The sequence below is a fragment of the Procambarus clarkii genome, chromosome 77 (assembly GCF_040958095.1).
Source record: "Procambarus clarkii isolate CNS0578487 chromosome 77, FALCON_Pclarkii_2.0, whole genome shotgun sequence".
NCBI lineage: Eukaryota > Metazoa > Arthropoda > Malacostraca > Decapoda > Cambaridae > Procambarus > Procambarus clarkii.
Window position 1 is genome coordinate 19,504,529 of NC_091226.1, and position 18,370 is coordinate 19,522,898.

General features: G+C 42.5%; 1 long non-coding RNA gene across 2 annotated transcripts in view; it reads left to right on the plus strand.

Moving 5' to 3' along the window:
• The window catches only part of LOC123752765 (uncharacterized), a 169,342-nt gene extending 152,462 nt beyond the window's left edge, over positions 1–16,880 (plus strand). For both annotated transcript variants that reach the window (XR_011224927.1, XR_011224928.1), the window contains 3 exons: positions 15,764–15,933; positions 16,027–16,105; positions 16,432–16,880. This is a non-coding gene — a long non-coding RNA (uncharacterized lncRNA). The remainder of the gene's footprint in view (positions 1–15,763; positions 15,934–16,026; positions 16,106–16,431) is intronic.
• The last annotated feature ends 1,490 nt before the right edge of the window (positions 16,881–18,370 follow it).

Below are 18,370 nucleotides of genomic sequence, written 5' to 3' on the forward strand. Positions count from 1 at the left end.
GACGTACCGCTGGTATCAGTAACTGGCATATTTTTGGTATAAAAAGTCGGAATTTCTAACTGCGAATAGGTGCAGAGAGCCAGAATTTGGGTCCAAAATATGGCTTAGGTATCGAATTTGGGATGTTTGGGATATTTTGAAAACTGCAGGGGGGTTTGGGCAAAATGTGACCCACCGCCGCTATCAGTAATTGCCAGATTTTTGTTATAAAAAGTCGGAATTTCAAACTGGGAATAAGTGCAGAGAGCCAGAATTTGGATCCAAAATATGGCTCAGGTATCGAATTAGGGATGTTTGGGATATTTTGAAAACTGCAGGGGGGTTTGGGCAAAATGTGATCCACCGCCGCTTTCAGTAATTGGCATATTTTCGGTATAAAAAGTCGGATTTTCAAACTGCGAATAGGTGCAGTGAGCCAGAATTTGGGTCCAAAATATGGCTCAGGTATCGAATTTGGGATGTTTGGGATGTATATTTTGAAAACTGCAGGGGGGTTTGGGCAAAATGTGACCCACAGCCGCTTTCAGTAATTGGCAGATTTTTGGTATAAAAAGTAGGAATTTCAAACTGCGAATAGGTGTAGAGAGCCAGAATTTGGGTCCAAATTATGTCTCAGGTATCGAATTTGGGATGTTTGGGATATTTTGAAAACTGCAGGAGGGTTTGGGCAAAATGTGACCCACCGCCGCTATGAGTAATTGCCAGATTTTTGGTATAAAAAGTAGGAATTTCAAACTGCGAATAGGTGCAGAGGGCCAGAATTTCGGTCCAAAATATGGCTCAGGTATCGATTTTGGGATGTTTGGGATATTTTGAAAACTGCAGGGGGGTTTGGGCAAAATGTGATCCACCGTCGCTTTCAGTAATTGGGTTATTTTTGTTATAAAAAGTCGGAATTTCAAACTGCGAATAGGTGCAGAGAGCTAGAATTTGGGTCTAAAATATGGCTCAGGTATCGAATTTGGGATGTTTGGGATATTTTGAAAACTGCAGGGGGGTTTGGGCAAAATGTGATCCACCGCCGCTTTTAGTAATTGGCAGATTTTTGGTATAAAAAGTCGTAATTTCAAACTGCGAATAGGTGCAGAGAGCTAGAATTTGGGTCTAAAATATGGCTCAGGTATCGAATTTGGGATGTTTGGGATATTTTGAAAACTGCAGGGGGGTTTGGGCAAAATGTGATCCACCGCCACTTTTAGTAATTGGCAGATTTTTGGTATAAAAAGTCGGAATTTCAAACTGCGAATAGGTGCAGAGAGCCAGAATTTGGGTCCAAAATATGGCTCAGGTACCGAATTTGGGATGTTTGGGATATTTTGAATACTGCAGGGGGGTTTCGGCAAAATGTGATCCACCGCCGCTTTCAGTAACTGGCATATTTTCGGTATAAAAAGTCGGAATTTCTAACTGCGAATAGGTGCAGAGAGCCAGAATTTGGGTCCAAAATATGGCTTAGGTATCGAATTTGGGATGTTTGGGATATTTTGAAAACTGCAGGAGGGTTTGGGCAAAATGTCACCCACCGCCGCTATCAGTAATTGCCAGATTTTTGGTATAAAAAGTAGGAATTTCAAAATGCGAATAAGTGCAGAGAGCCAGAATTTGGGTCCAAAATATGGCTCAGGTATCGATTTTAGGATGTTTGGGATATTTTGAAAACTGCAGGGGGGATTGGGTAAAATGTGATCCACCGTCGCTTTCAGTAATTGGCTTATTTTTGTTATAAAAAGTCGGAATTTCAAACTGCGAATAGGTGCAGAGAGCTAGAATTTGGGTCTAAAATATAGCTCGGGTATCGAATTTGGGATGTTTGGGATATTTTGAAAACTGCAGGGGGGTTTGGGCAAAATGTGATCCACCGCCGCTTTTAGTAATTGGCAGATTTTTGTTATAAAAAGTCGGAATTTCAAACTGCGAATAGATGCAGAGAGCCAGAATTTAGGTCCAAAATATGGCTCAGGAATCGAATTCGGGATGTTTGGGATATTTTGAAAACTGCAGGGGGGGGGGGGGGGGGGCAAAATGTGACATACCGCTGGTATCAGTAACTGGCATATTTTCGGTATAAAAAGTCGGATTTTCAAACTGCGAATAGGTGCAGAGAGCCATAATTTGGGTCCAAAATATGGCTCAGGTATCGAATTTGGGATGTTTGGGATATTTTGAAAACTGCAGGGGGGTTTGGGCAAAATAGGACCCACCGCCGCTTTCAGTAATTGGCATATTTTTGGTATAAAATTCCGAATTTCAAGCTGCGAATAGGTGCAGAGAGCCAGAATTTGGGTCCAAAATATTGCTCAGGTATCGAATTTGGGATGTTTGGGATATTTTGAAAACTGCAGGGAAGTTTGGGCAAAATGTGACCCACCGCCGCTTTCAGTAATTGGCTTATTTTTGTTATAAAAAGTCGAAATTTAAAACTGCGAATAGCTGAAGAGAGCCAGAATTTGGGTCCAAAATATGGCTCAGGTATCGAATTTGGGATGTTTGGGATATTTTGAAAACTGCAGAGGATGGGGGAGGGGGGTTTGGGCAAAATGTGACACACCGCCGCTTTCAGTAACTGGCATATTTTCGGTATAAAAAGTCGGAATTTCTAACTGCGAATAGGTGCAGAGAGCCAGAATCAGAGTCCAAAATATGGCTCAGGTATCGAATTTGGGATGTTTGGAATATTTTGAAAACTGCAGGGGGGTTTGGGCAAAATGTGACGTACCGCTGGTATCAGTAACTGGCATATTTTTGGTATAAAAAGTCGGAATTTCTAACTGCGAATAGGTGCAGAGAGCCAGAATTTGGGTCCAAAATATGGCTTAGGTATCGAATTTGGGATGTTTGGGATATTTTGAAAACTGCAGGAGGGTTTGGGCAAAATGTCACCCACCGCCGCTATCAGTAATTGCCAGATTTTTGGTATAAAAAGTAGGAATTTCAAACTGCGAATAAGTGCAGAGAGCCAGAATTTAGGTCCAAAATATGGCTCAGGTATCGATTTTAGGATGTTTGGGATATTTTGAAAACTGCAGGGGGGTTGTGTAAAATGTGATCCACCGTCGCTTTCAGTAATTGGCTTATTTTTGTTATAAAAAGTCGGAATTTCAAACTGCGAATAGGTGCAGAGAGCTAGAATTTGGGTCTAAAATATAGCTCGGGTATCGAATTTGGGATGTTTGGGATATTTTGAAAACTGCAGGGGGGTTTGGGCAAAATGTGATCCACCGCCGCTTTTAGTAATTGGCAGATTTTTGGTATAAAAAGTCGGAATTTCAAACTGCGAATAGGTGCAGAGAGCTAGAATTTGGGTCTAAAATATGGCTCAGGTATCGAATTTGGGATGTTTGGGATATTTTGAAAACTGCAGGGGGGTTTGGGCAAAATGTGATCCACCGCCACTTTTAGTAATTGGCAGATTTTTGGTATAAAAAGTCGGAATTTCAAACTGCGAATAGGTGCAGAAAGCCAGAATTTGGGTCCAAAATATGGCTCAGGTACCGAATTTGGGATGTTTGGGATATTTTGAATACTGCAGGGGGGTTTCGGCAAAATGTGATCCACCGCCGCTTTCAGTAATTGGCTTATTTTTGTTATAAAAAGTCGGAATTTCAAACTGCGAATAGATGCAAAGAGCCAGAATTTAGGTCCAAAATATGGCTCAGGAATCGAATTTGGGATGTTTGGGATATTTTGAAAACTGCAGGGGGGTGGGGTTTGGGCAAAATGTGACACACCGCCGCTTTCAGTAACTGGCATATTTTCGGTATAAAAAGTCGGAATTTCTAACTGCGAATACGTGCAGAGAGCCAGAATCTGGGTCCAAAATATGGCTCAGGTATCGAATTTGGGATGTTTGGAATATTTTGAAAACTGCAGGGGGGTTTGGGCAAAATGTGACATACCGCTGGTATCAGTAACTGGCATATTTTCGGTATAAAAAGTCGGAATTTCTAACTGCGAATAAGTGCAGAGAGCCAGAATTTGGGTCCAAAATATGGCTTAAGTATCGAATTTGGGATGTTTGGGATATTTTGAAAACTGCAGGAGGGTTTGGGCAAAATGTCACCCACCGCCGCTATCAGTAATTGCCAGATTTTTGGTATAAAAAGTAGGAATTTCAAAATGCGAATAAGTGCAGAGAGCCAGAATTTGGGTCCAAAATATGGCTCAGGTATCGATTTTAGGATGTTTGGGATATTTTGAAAACTGCAGGGGGATTGTGTAAAATGTGATCCACCGTCGCTTTCAGTAATTGGCTTATTTTTGTTATAAAAAGTCGGAATTTCAAACTGCGAATAGGTGCAGAGAGCTAGAATTTGGGTCTAAAATATAGCTCGGGTATCGAATTTGGGATGTTTGGGATATTTTGAAAACTGCAGGGGGGTTTGGGCAAAATGTGATCCACCGCCGCTTTTAGTAATTGGCAGATTTTTGTTATAAAAAGTCGGAATTTCAAACTGCGAATAGGTGCAGAGAGCCAGAATTTGGGTCTATAATATGGCTCAGGTATCGAATTTGGGATGTTTGGGATATTTTGAATACTGCAGGGGGGTTTGGGCAAAATGTGACCCACCGCCCCTTTCAGTAATTGGCTTATTTTTGTTATAAAAAGTCGCAATTTCAAACTGCGAATAGATGCAGAGAGCCAGAATTTAGGTCCAAAATATGGCTCAGGAATCGAATTCGGGATGTTTGGGATATTTTGAAAACTGCAGGGGGGGGGGGGGGGGCAAAATGTGACATACCGCTGGTATCAGTAACTGGCATATTTTCGGTATAAAAAGTCGGATTTTCAAACTGCGAATAGGTGCAGAGAGCCATAATTTGGGTCCAAAATATGGCTCAGGTATCGAATTTGGGATGTTTGGGATATTTTGAAAACTGCAGGGGGGTTTGGGCAAAATATGACCCACCGCAGCTTTCAGTAATTGGCATATTTTTGGTATAAAATTCCGAATTTCAAGCTGCGAATAGGTGCAGAGAGCCAGAATTTGGGTCCAAAATATTGCTCAGGTATCGAATTTGGGATGTTTGGGATATTTTGAAAACTGCAGGGAAGTTTGGGCAAAATGTGACCCACCGCCGCTTTCAGTAATTGGCTTATATTTGTTATAAAAAGTCGAAATTTAAAACTGCGAATAGCTGCAGAGAGCCAGAATTTGGGTCCAAAATATGGCTCAGGTATCGAATTTGGGATGTTTGGGATATTTTGAAAACTGCAGAGGGGTTTGGGCAAAATGTGACCCACCGCTGCTTTCAGTATTTGGCAGATTTTTGGTATAAAAAGTCGGAATTTCAAACTGCGAATAGGTGCAGAGAGCCAGAATTTGGGTCTATAATATGGCTCAGGTATCGAATTTGGGATGTTTGGGATATTTTGAATACTGCAGGGGGGTTTGGGCAAAATGTGACCCACTGCCGCTTTCAGTAATTGGCTTATTTTTGGTATAAAAAGTCGGAATTTCAAACTGCGAATAGATGCAGAGAGCCAGAATTTAGGTCCAAAATATGGCTCAGGAATCGAATTTGGGATGTTTGGGATATTTTGAAAACTGCAGAGGATGGGGGAGGGGGGTTTGGGCAAAATGTGACACACCGCCGCTTTCAGTAACTGGCATATTTTCGGCATAAAAAGTCGGAATTTCTAACTGCGAATAGGTGCAGAGAGCCAGAATCAGGGTCCAAAATATGGCTCGGGTATCGAATTTGGGATGTTTGGAATATTTTGAAAACTGCAGGGGGGTTTGGGCAAAATGTGACGTACCGCTGGTATCAGTAACTGGCATATTTTTGGTATAAAAAGTCGGAATTTCTAACTGCGAATAGGTGCAGAGAGCGAGAATTTGGGTCCAAAATATGGCTTAGGTATCGAATTTGGGATGTTTGGGATATTTTGAAAACTGCAGGGGGGTTTGGGCAAAATGTGACCCACCGCCGCTATCAGTAATTGCCAGATTTTTGTTATAAAAAGTCGGAATTTCAAACTGCGAATAGGTGCAGAGAGCCAGAATTTGGGTCCAAAATATGGCTCAGGTATCGAATTTGGGATGTTTGGGATATTTTGAAAACTGCAGGGGTGTTTGGGCAAAATGTGATCCACCGCCACTTTTAGTAATTGGCAGATTTTTGGTATAAAAAGTCGGAATTTCAAACTGGGAATAAGTGCAGAGAGCCAGAATTTGGATCCAAAATATGGCTCAGGTATCGAATTAGGGATGTTTGGGATATTTTGAAAACTGCAGGGGGGTTTGGGCAAAATGTGATCCACCGCCGCTTTCAGTAATTGGCATATTTTCGGTATAAAAAGTCGGATTTTCAAACTACGAATAGGTGCAGTGAGCCAGAATTTGGGTCCAAAATATGGCTCAGGTATCGAATTTGGGATGTTTGGGATGTATATTTTGAAAACTGCAGAGGGGTTTGGGCAAAATGTGACCCACAGCCGCTTTCAGTAATTGGCATATTTTTGGTATAAAATTCCGAATTTCAAGCTGCGAATAGGTGCAGAGAGCCAGAATTTGGGTCCAAAATATGGCTCAGGTATCGAATTTGGGATGTTTGGGATATTTTGAAAACTGCAGGGAAGTTTGGGCAAAATGTGACCCACCGCCGCTTTCAGTAACTGGCATATTTTCGGTATAAAAAGTCGGAATTTCTAACTGCGAATAGGTGCAGAGAGCCAGAATCTGGGTCCAAAATATGGCTCAGGTATCGAATTTGGGATGTTTGGAATATTTTGAAAACTGCAGGGGGGTTTGGGCAAAATGTGACATACCGCTGGTATCAGTAACTGGCATATTTTCGGTATAAAAAGTCGGAATTTCTAACTGCGAATAGGTGCAGAGAGCCAGAATTTGGGTCCAAAATATGGCTTAGGTATCGAATTTGGGATGTTTGGGATATTTTGAAAACTGCAGGAGGGTTTGGGCAAAATGTCACCCACCGCCGCTATCAGTAATTGCCAGATTTTTGGTATAGAAAGTAGGAATTTCAAACTGCGAATAAGTGCAGAGAGCCAGAATTTGGGTCCAAAATATGGCTCAGGTATCGATTTTAGGATGTTTGGGATATTTTGAAAACTGCAGGGGGGGTTGGGTAAAATGTGATCCACCGTCGCTTTCAGTAATTGGCTTATTTTTGTTATAAAAAGTCAGAATTTCAAACTGCGAATAGGTGCAGAGAGCTAGAATTTGGGTCTAAAATATAGCTCGGGTATCGAATTTGGGATGTTTGGGATATTTTGAAAACTGCAGGGGGGTTTGGGCAAAATGTGATCCACCGCCGCTTTCAGTAACTGGCATATTTTCGGTATAAAAAGTCGGAATTTCTAACTGCGAATAGGTGCAGAGAGCCAGAATCAGGGTCCAAAATATGGCTCAGGTATCGAATTTGGGATGTTTGGAATATTTTGAAAACTGCAGGGGGGTTTGGGCAAAATGTGACGTACCGCTGGTATCAGTAACTGGCATATTTTTGGTATAAAAAGTCGGAATTTCTAACTGCGAATAGGTGCAGAGAGCCAGAATTTGGGTCCAAAATATGGCTTAGGTATCGAATTTGGGATGTTTGGGATATTTTGAAAACTGCAGGGGGGTTTGGGCAAAATGTGACCCACCGCCGCTATCAGTAATTGCCAGATTTTTGTTATAAAAAGTCGGAATTTCAAACTGCGAATAGGTGCAGAGAGCCAGAATTTGGGTCCAAAATATGGCTCAGGTATCGAATTTGGGATGTTTGGGATATTTTGAAAACTGCAGGGGTGTTTGGGCAAAATGTGATCCACCGCCACTTTTAGTAATTGGCAGATTTTTGGTATAAAAAGTCGGAATTTCAAACTGGGAATAAGTGCAGAGAGCCAGAATTTGGATCCAAAATATGGCTCAGGTATCGAATTAGGGATGTTTGGGATATTTTGAAAACTGCAGGGGGGTTTGGGCAAAATGTGATCCACCGCCGCTTTCAGTAATTGGCATATTTTCGGTATAAAAAGTCGGATTTTCAAACTGCGAATAGGTGCAGTGAGCCAGAATTTGGGTCCAAAATATGGCTCAGGTATCGAATTTGGGATGTTTGGGATGTATATTTTGAAAACTGCAGGGGGGTTTGGGCAAAATGTGACCCACAGCCGCTTTCAGTAATTGGCAGATTTTTGGTATAAAAAGTAGGAATTTCAAACTGCGAATAGGTGTAGAGAGCCAGAATTTGGGTCCAAATTATGGCTCAGGTATCGAATTTGGGATGTTTGGGATATTTTGAAAACTGCAGGAGGGTTTGGGCAAAATGTGACCCACCGCCGCTATCAGTAATTGCCAGATTTTTGGTATAAAAAGTAGGAATTTCAATTTGCGAATAGGTGCAGAGAGCCAGAATTTGGGTCCAAAATATGGCTCAGGTATCGATTTTGGGATGTTTGGGATATTTTGAAAACTGCAGGGGGGTTTGGGCAAAATGTGATCCACCGCCGCTTTTAGTAATTGGCAGATTTTTGGTATAAAAAGTCGGAATTTCAAACTGCGAATAGGTGCAGAGAGCTAGAATTTGGGTCTAAAATATGGCTCAGGTATCGAATTTGGGATGTTTGGGATATTTTGAAAACTGCAGGGGGGTTTGGGCAAAATGTGATCCACCGCCACTTTTAGTAATTGGCAGATTTTTGGTATAAAAAGTCGGAATTTCAAACTGCGAATAGGTGCAGAGAGCCAGAATTTGGGTCCAAAATATGGCTCAGGTACCGAATTTGGGATGTTTGGGATATTTTGAATACTGCAGGGGGGTTTCGGCAAAATGTGATCCACCGCCGCTTTCAGTAATTGGCTTATTTTTGTTATAAAAAGTCGGAATTTCAAACTGCGAATAGATGCAAAGAGCCAGAATTTAGGTCCAAAATATGGCTCAGGAATCGAATTTGGGATGTTTGGGATATTTTGAAAACTGCAGGGGGGTTGGGTTTGGGCAAAATGTGACACACCGCCGCTTTCAGTAACTGGCATATTTTCGGTATAAAAAGTCGGAATTTCTAACTGCGAATAGGTGCAGAGAGCCATAATTTGGGTCCAAAATATGGCTCAGGTATCGAATTTGGGATGTTTGGGATATTTTGAAAACTGCAGGGGGGTTTGGGCAAAATATGACCCACCGCCGCTTTCAGTAATTGGCATATTTTTGGTATAAAATTCCGAATTTCAAGCTGCGAATAGGTGCAGAGAGCCAGAATTTGGGTCCAAAATATGGCTCAGGTATCGAATTTGGGATGTTTGGGATATTTTGAAAACTGCAGAGGGGTTTGGGCAAAATGTGACCCACCGCTGCTTTCAGTATTTGGCAGATTTTTGGTATAAAAAGTAGGAATTTCAAACTGCGAATAGGTGCAGAGAGCCAGAATTTGGATCCAAAATATGGCTCAGGTATCGAATTTGTGATGTTTGGGATATTTTAAAAACTGCAGGGGGGTTTGGGCAAAATGTGACACACCGCTGGTATCAGTAACTGGCATATTTTCGGTATAAATCGGATTATGAAAATGCAAATAGGAGCAGAGAGTCAGAAATCGGCTCAAAAATCACGCGGAGGGAGAGTGGGTGAGAGTGATGGAGTATGGAGGAGAGTGGAAGAGGTCACGTGAACGTCCCTTGAGTCCTCTGGAGGTCCCTGGGGGCTCTTGGATGTCCCCTAAATGTCCCTAAAGTTCCACCAAAGGTGGTTCAGAGACCATCAGAGGGATTCAGTGGGCATCAGAGAGGGTTTTGTGGCCACCAGGGATTTTTTGTAGCCACCAGAGGGGTTCAGTGGCCAGCAGAACCCCTCTGGTGGCCACAGAACCTCTGATGGGCTCTGGGCCACGTGGTTTGCAATAATATCTCAAGAGTATACACCAACATGTAATTTACGACCGAAATATAAGTCATGCAAACGTGAAATTCATCTGCTAATGTACAGGAATTTTCATGTTGTAATAGAACCGAAGCAAAAATACAGTAGCGTTGCCTTGCCGTATTTGTAAATGTCCTGTTGCATGCAACGCGATGTTGATGTGTGCATTATAATATGCGTGTTATAGATTTTGTAACAGTGTTTCCTAGTGTTATAGACCAAGGACAAACGTATTATATGAGGAAAATTTAGTAATGTTTGATATTAGGGATCACAAGCACAGATGTTTGGTGAGGGGACGAGGGAGTAGGGGATGATAGGGAGGACTGAGGGGAGGAAGGGGCTGAAGAGGATGGGAAATAGGGAGGATTGGATCTTGAAGGGCATTAGGTGAAAGCCTTTTACCACTGGTTCGTGTCCCACACTGCTTCCCTGTTTAGTAGTGTGGGAAAAGGAAGGGTTTGGGGTGTGGAAAAGTGACATGGAATAGGAGGAAAGGGAGAAGGGGTGGCTTATTACGTGTCTGTAGTCACTTGTGCATTAGTGGGTAATTCTAAGTCTATCCCTAAGACACTCACATGAAGGGTGTGGGGGAGTGTAGCGTGGTCAAGACCCGATACACACACGCACACAGTATCTTGGGTCTCCTCTCTTTCCTCCTGGTGGCTTGGGTCTCCTCTTCTTCCTCCTGGTGGCTTGGGTCTCCTCTTCTTCCTCCTGGTGGCTTGGGTCTCCTCTTCTTCCTCCTGGTGGCTTGGGTCTCCTCTTCTTCCTCCTGGTGGCTTGGATCTCCTCTTCTTCCTCCTGGTGGCTTGGGTCTCCTCTTCTTCCTCCTGGTGGCATGGATCTCCTCTTCTTCCTCCTGGTGGCTTGGGTCTCCTCTCTTTCCAAATGGTGGCTTGTGTTTTCTCTTCTTCCTCCTGGTGGCTTGGATCTCCTCTTCTTCCTCCTGGTGGCTTGGGTCTCCTCTTCTTCCTCCTGGTGGCTTGGGTCTCCTCTTCTTCCTCCTGGTGGCTTGGGTCTCCTCTTCTTCCTCCTGGTGGCTTGGATCTCCTCTTCTTCCTCCTGGTGGCTTGGGTCTCCTCTTCTTCCTCCTGGTGGCTTGGATCTCCTCTTCTTCCTCCTGGTGGCTTGGGTCTCCTCTTCTTCCTCCTGGTGGCTTGGATCTCCTCTTCTTCCTCCTGGTGGCTTGGGTCTCCTCTCTTTCCAAATGGTGGCTTGTGTTTTCTCTTCTTCCTCCTGGTGGCTTGGATCTCCTCTTCTTCCTCCTGGTGGCTTGGGTCTCCTCTTCTTCCTCCTGGTGGCTTGGGTCTCCTCTTCTTCCTCCTGGTGGCTTGGGTCTCCTCTTCTTCCTCCTGGTGGCTTGGGTCTCTTCTTCCAGCTGGTGGCTTGGTTTCCACGACCCTCAGTCACTAAGACTGCAAGCTGAATAATGCATAGAAACACCGTTTATATCAGCAATTGTCCCTGACCCCCCTTAAAGCAGTGCGTAAATGCGCGTACGTGTTCCAGTAAATTGTAAGTCATTTACACGCACCTCTGTCACGCCATTGTACCTACAGGTTTACAAGTACATGAAAGGTATAAATGTCATACGAAAGATACGTTTTTGGCATAGGATCGTATTTAAGGGTTCATTGAAAAAACTATTACCTTTTATGTACTGAACCAAAGGTCTATCATGGCTATATCCTACGAATGAGGCGCTTGGTTTGTTGGTGATTAACGAAACGAGATATGTAGAGGAATAAGTGACACACACACACACACACACACCCTCACACACATACTCTCTCACACACAGACACACTCTGTGTGAGAGAGAGATTGTCTGTGTAACAGACACTCTCTCACAGACACACCCTCTCACACAGACACACACTGTGTGAGAGTGAGTGTGTACACTACTAGTTACTCCAACTACCAATGATGCCCCCAGAACTGTCCTAAGCCCAATTACAACTAGGAGAACAGAGGCATGAGGTAAAAGGATTGGCCCCTCACAATATGTCAATGCTAATACAGAAATTTGAAATCGAAACTTCAGGCCGAAATTATCTAATAGTCCACATCTGAAAATAAATTTCTATTAAAAACTATTTAAACTACGTTAAAATTATTTTTGTTTAAAAGGATAGGTTTTAGAAATACATAATTTTTTCCTCAATCATTATAGTCCTTCGCATCGCCAATCTTAGAGTTATATATATATATTATATATTATATAATATATATATATATATAATATATATATATATATATATATATATATATATATATATATATATATATATATATATATATATATATATAATATTAGTATATTTTGGTAGCAGTCTTTCCTGTAGACATATATTATTAAATATGACCGAAAAAGTAAGATTAATAATTCTAACACGTATTTTCTCAATCTTTCGTACATTTCTTTTAACTGTTGGTGGTAATTCAAGAATCAATTCTCCAAAATTCATTTTTATTTCTAGTCTGACGCGACACTTGAGCGCGTTTCGTAAAACTTATTACATTTTCAAAGACTTTAGTTTACACATACACAACTGAATAGAAGTTACTCAAATGTAGATATAAACAAATCGGAGATGTGTGAGGTGGTATTAATTTCATCAACACAAGACAGAACACGAAACAATGGGTATTGAATGGAAGTGATTGTAGAAAGCCTATTGGTCCATATTTCTTGATGTTTCTATATTGGAGCGGAGTCTTGAGGTGGGTAGAATATAGTTGTGCATTAATTGGCTGTTGATTGCGGGTGTTGACTTTTTAATGTGTAGTGCCTCGCAAACGTCAATCCGCCTGCTATCGATGATTTCTGTGTAGTTTACTAGGATTTCTCTGGCGATGGTTTGGTTGTGGGAAGAGATTATTGTCTCTTCCCAGAAGCAAACCATCGCCAGAGAAATCGTAGTAAACAACACAGAAATCATCGATAGATACAGCGATAGCAGGCGGATTGACGTTTGCGAGGCACTACACATTAAAAAGTCAACACACACACACACACACATATATATATATATATATATATATAATTGGCTCTGCACGAGATAGGTGTTACCAAATTACTCTCAACTTTAAATATGGTTTAGATTGTTTAGGGAAATACTTATGAGCACCAGTGTGTAAACCTACAGTGGTACTAGGTAGGGGTACTAGGGGTAGGGGTACAGTGGTACTAGGTAGGGGTTACAATGGTAGCAGGTGTTAAATCATTTCCCACAATTCATGGTAAGTTACTCTACCAGTTTTCCCCTGAAAAAATGACCCGCCAATCTGTTAAAAATCAGGTCCCAATTTACTGTTGAGTGAATAGGGGCGAACTGTTTAATATCTTTGTCCACTTGACCGGGGGATATTTTCTGGTATCTTAATCCTTTTTTGAAACTGCTGCGGTCAAGTATTACTGCGCAACACTTTTTAACACAGATTTATCTCCACAATTTACAGTGTTGGTGCATTCTCCTATCTGGTGTGGTCGATACCTGGCGGCTCAGTAAATTTTTATTAGGAACCAGCAACCAGTGGCACCAACCGGCAGTAGAACCAGCAACCAGTGGCACCAACCAGCAGTAGAACCAGCCACCAGTGGTACCAACCAGCAGTAGAACCAGCCACCAGTGGCACCAACCAGCAGTAGAACCAGCAACCAGTGGCACCAACCAGCAGCAGAACCAGCAACCAGTGGTACCAACCGGCAGTAGAACCAGCAACCAGTGTTGTAATCCACAAGTTAGTAGGAATTATTAGCTAGAGGATCATTACTACAACACTTAACATGTACTTCCAATCATCATTCGTTAAGTAGACAGACTATGGATCACATATCTAAGAAAGGTCAATGGATTAAGGGGAGGGCCATGGAGATTTTTAGTGGGTGCAGGTAGCATTATGGAGTGTTACCTTGGGACACGGGGAGCGTGTTACGTTGGTGGGGGTGTGTGGCGCCGGGAGTAGTGCATGGTTGTGTATTGGTGTTTGGACGCCTAGTGTAGTGCATGGTTGTGTATTGGCGTTTGGACGCCTAGTGTAGTGCATGGTTGTGTATTGGTGTTTGTACGCCGGGGTGTGTAGTGTAATGCACGTGTAGTGGTTTATTAAACGCCAGCGTAATGCATAGTATCTACTGTAGTGAAATGTGCATGTTTTGACTGTTGATATTATGGATGTAGTATAGTGCATGACATTGTTGGCATTGTAGCGCCAAGGTGTAGCATGTGTAGCATAACTGGTTGTTGTAACACCGGGTGTATTGTAGACATTAGCGTTGAAGTATGTTAACGCAGGTGGTAAAGTGTGGCGGGTGGCCACTACACAAGAAATTATGCCTGACGAAGAATAATTCCTCCTTCCAGGAATTATTAATTTGGCTAAACAGCTTCGGTCTTAATCCATTGACCTTTCTTAGATATGTGATCCATAGTCTGTCTACTTAACATGTACTTCCAATCATCATTCGTTAAGTGTTGTAGTAATGATCCTCTAGCTAATAATTCCTACTAACTTGTGGATTACAACACCAGTGGCACCAACCGGCAGTAGAACCAGCAACCAGTGGTACCAACCAGCAGTAGAACCAGCCACCAGTGGTACCAACCAGCAGTAGAACCAGCCACCAGTGGCACCAACCAGCAACCAGTGGTACCAACCAGCAGTAGAACCAGCAACCAGTGGCACCAACCATTACCAGAACCTTCACCCCAACGGAACTTTGCAGTGGGCAAACGCCCCGTCATGACCCTTCCAGAGGAGTCGTATTAAGAGAGGGGGAGCCAGTCCACCTGTCTAACCTCTGACCTGTCTCTTCCCCCTCTCCCCTCCTGTCCCATGCCTCTCTTCGTCCTTCCGTCTCTTTGGTGACATAAACGGAAGGGAGGGAGTTGTCTTCCCCTCAAAGAATACCAATAGACTTGGAATGTCTGGCGTGGACCACACCAGCTGTTCTCGGAGGGTCATTTGGATCACACTTCAGCTTTCATCGGACAAATTCTTAACATTTCGGACAAAATGTGAGGAAGAACAAGAACTAATGTGGATACAAAGTTGTTTTAATCATTCAGATTCTCGACCCATAGACGAGAGAACTTCTCTGTACTAAACAATATCCAGGGTTATATGGACACGAGATCCTAATCATCAGTGATCTTAATAATAAGCATTGGAATGTATTTTCAGCTTCTAAGTGTTTGTGGGTCATATCATCTATCACGTTATGGACAGATATGGTTCAGACTTGTCTCTAACTCCATGACTTTCAAATGTTCCTTTAATTCTCGCATTCATCGGTTTCCTGTAAGTTAGTTTTCTAGCCTCACTAAGGATACAATACCTGTAATCCTTGCACTGTATCCATACTTTACTTCCAGTAGATAAACGACGTAGGAGATTAAGAAGCAAGTAGTGTTTTGTGAAGACTAATAACAAACAGCAGCTACCGTATGACCCTTTAATATCTCCATAGCTCAAACAATTATGTATTGTGATATGACCTACAAATAATTTATAATGATGAACTGTAAAAATATAGCAATTGAAATAGAACATTCTCTGTAACTGACAATATAATTATAAGGTGTGAAGGATAGATGAAATTGTTTATCAGACCTCAACGGTGATTATTAGATTAAGACCTTTTGTGCCCTCTGTAATCATTTTTGCGCTACCGCTCACAGGATGTGTATGGGGTACACAATAAACTAGCCGCCTCTGGTGAAAAACAACAACAACAACAACAACTCTGCTCTCTTCCTTTAATTTTATTTTGAACTATATTCTCAAAGCTAAGTACACAGTGGGATAGGACTTGGTGGTGTCTGCTGGGATGTGTTGCCTACGCTTGCCCGAGTTTGTATTTGGTTGGCTGATGTTCCTATATTGTTTGCAGGTGGTTCTGGCGTAGAGGCAAGTGGGTTGTAAGCGTCCGCTATCACTACTCTGCCTCCAACCTGCTTCTACAGTCACTGTGATAATTTTTATATTTCCATTCGAGTCTGTAACTTCATGGAAATATCCCCTCCGATTTGACCACCAGTGTGACGCCTCTTCCATGCTTCAGTAAGTTATCTACTACCGCTCATTTGCTTATTTGGAGGCAAAATAATTATTTTTGTATCAAATACTAATTCTTATTTGTTCACTCACACGCAGGGCGAAACTGGAGACAAGATTCACAGCCGAGAAGTTTGAGATACGAGGAAAGGATTCATGAATATAATCTGTAGGCCAGGTGAATGGTGATCAAGAGTTGGGGCCCAAGGAATATAGCTCAACCCTCACAAACACAACCACGCCTGTGTTCTCACCTATATATTTCATTAATTTAATATTGTACAGCTCTTTACCGACCAACCCATTCGACTGGACGGTAGAGCAACGGTCTCGCATTTTGCAGGTCGGCGTTCAATCCCCGACAGTCCCCGTGGTTGGGCACCATTTCACCCTTCTATCCTATCCCAAATCGTTATCTTGATATCCCTCCCAAGTGCTATATAGCCGTAATGGCTTAGCGCTTTCTCTTGTATATATATTTTATTTATACAACTATTTTTACAGGACGTGCTACAGGACGTGCTACAGGACGTGCAACAAGACGTGCTACAGGACAAAATGGCCGCGAACGAGTCTGAAGGTAGTTTGGTGGTCACGGAGTGGTGTCGAGAGCTTCAAGCACTGGTCGAGGGAATGTGACAAAAAATTGTCCTCCAATCAGGGTCACCGACTTCCCGTGACCGAAGTGAGGTCAGCCTGGGTCACCAAGAGAGAAGCAGTGTTGTTCTACCTTCTGGAGAGTCTTGTTCTACCTATATCAGTATGGAGCTACCAGACGATGTGTGTGTTCGCCGCACGCTGTAGGAAGCCTTGTTATATTTTGTGTTAGAGGAGAACAGTGTGTTTGTTCTATTAACCTTGGACACGCCTTCCCTAATGCCGTATATGTTTGTGGGAATGAACGAGCAGATGTACTGGCTGCTGAAGGCGCTGAAGGAGACCATATTGAATACTTCATACCCAAGACTACTACTACAAATTAGAGATATTGTCTGTCAAAACTGTATTGGTCCAAACATTCAGATCTGATAGGAAAGAACTTAATGACTCCCAACGACCTGAAAGTACTAGTATAAAAAGCTATGATTTGTTCAGATCTGAAACCTACATCTATGGACAGCACAAAACGTCCACTAGACTTTGCGACACAGTGGTTGCAAGGATCAGGTTGGGTTACCGTTACCTGTGGCAGGTGGCTGCAGGTGACGGGTCTCCCAATCCTGAGCACTCCAGTTGCAAACTCTGTGAGCAGGAACTACGGCATGATCTCCCACATTACATCACTGAATGCCCAGTTATTAGACCTTTCAGATCAGTTGGCATGAGGTACCTGGAGCTTTGCAATTACTTTATTCACTCTCGTATTCTTGAAGATATCCTCACAGTATACCCAAAATTTGCCAGTGCAGGCTATTAAACACATGTCTCTGTATGACTAACCATCCTGCGAGATGGGGACTTGTATTACCACTGCTACCTTATTCAATCTTGTGTTGTTGATATCCTCAAAATGCATCCGGAGTCTGCCAGTGCAGACCGCTTATCACATGCCGCTGTATGACTAACCATCCTGTGTGATGGGGATTTCTTAGCATCACCTAGTTAGCTTTTTTGACACACTGTACTCCACTTCATATAGTCTAGGGTAGCTGCACTAATGCAGATGTACCTAATATGTTAATAATAATAATAAAAAAAAAAGTCAGGCAACATCACCGTGACAAGGTAACTGAAGAAAGGATGATAGAAGCACAAACCAGTGAATCTGTACGATGGTACAACATGGTTGCAGCTGGCAATCCCAATCATTATGGCCGAAGATGAGGACGAGGGAGAGAATCAGTAATAGCCAGAATCCGTCTTTGATACAAATATCCAAGGAGATACGGAATGGAAACAGTTGATCAGCGAAGTTGCAGAATCTGTGGTGAGAGTGATGGACACCGCCTTGATCACTATCTACGTGAATGTGAACACCTGAGAGACATTAGAAATGTGTAGAATAATGCACCCCACATTGTTTGAGTTAGGAAAACAGTATTTTTTCAAACTATTGAAACTGTTCTTAAAAGATTTCCCCATTTTGCACCCGCAACATAACGTAAGCTTTTAAGGGTTGACAGATGTTAATCTTCTTGTTTGAGGAGCTGTTCACTTGAGACATTTAAGCAAGTCCCAGCTCTGTCTGGGTACAAGTGACAGGATGAACAACCCAGCGGGTTTTCTTCCTATTGGGGAGTGTTGTACATGCTCCTATGGCGGTGTGTCCACTCACAAGATGAGTGGCGCTGCCCAATAAACTCGCCCCTAGGGGCAAAATTTAAAATTTAAATTTGTTTGAAAAGTGCTGGGAGCCCTGTGGTGTGGTGTGTATATAACAACCCTCGACTGAAAGTCCACATAATTACACGACCTTACGAACCACCCTCTAAACCCCCCTCCA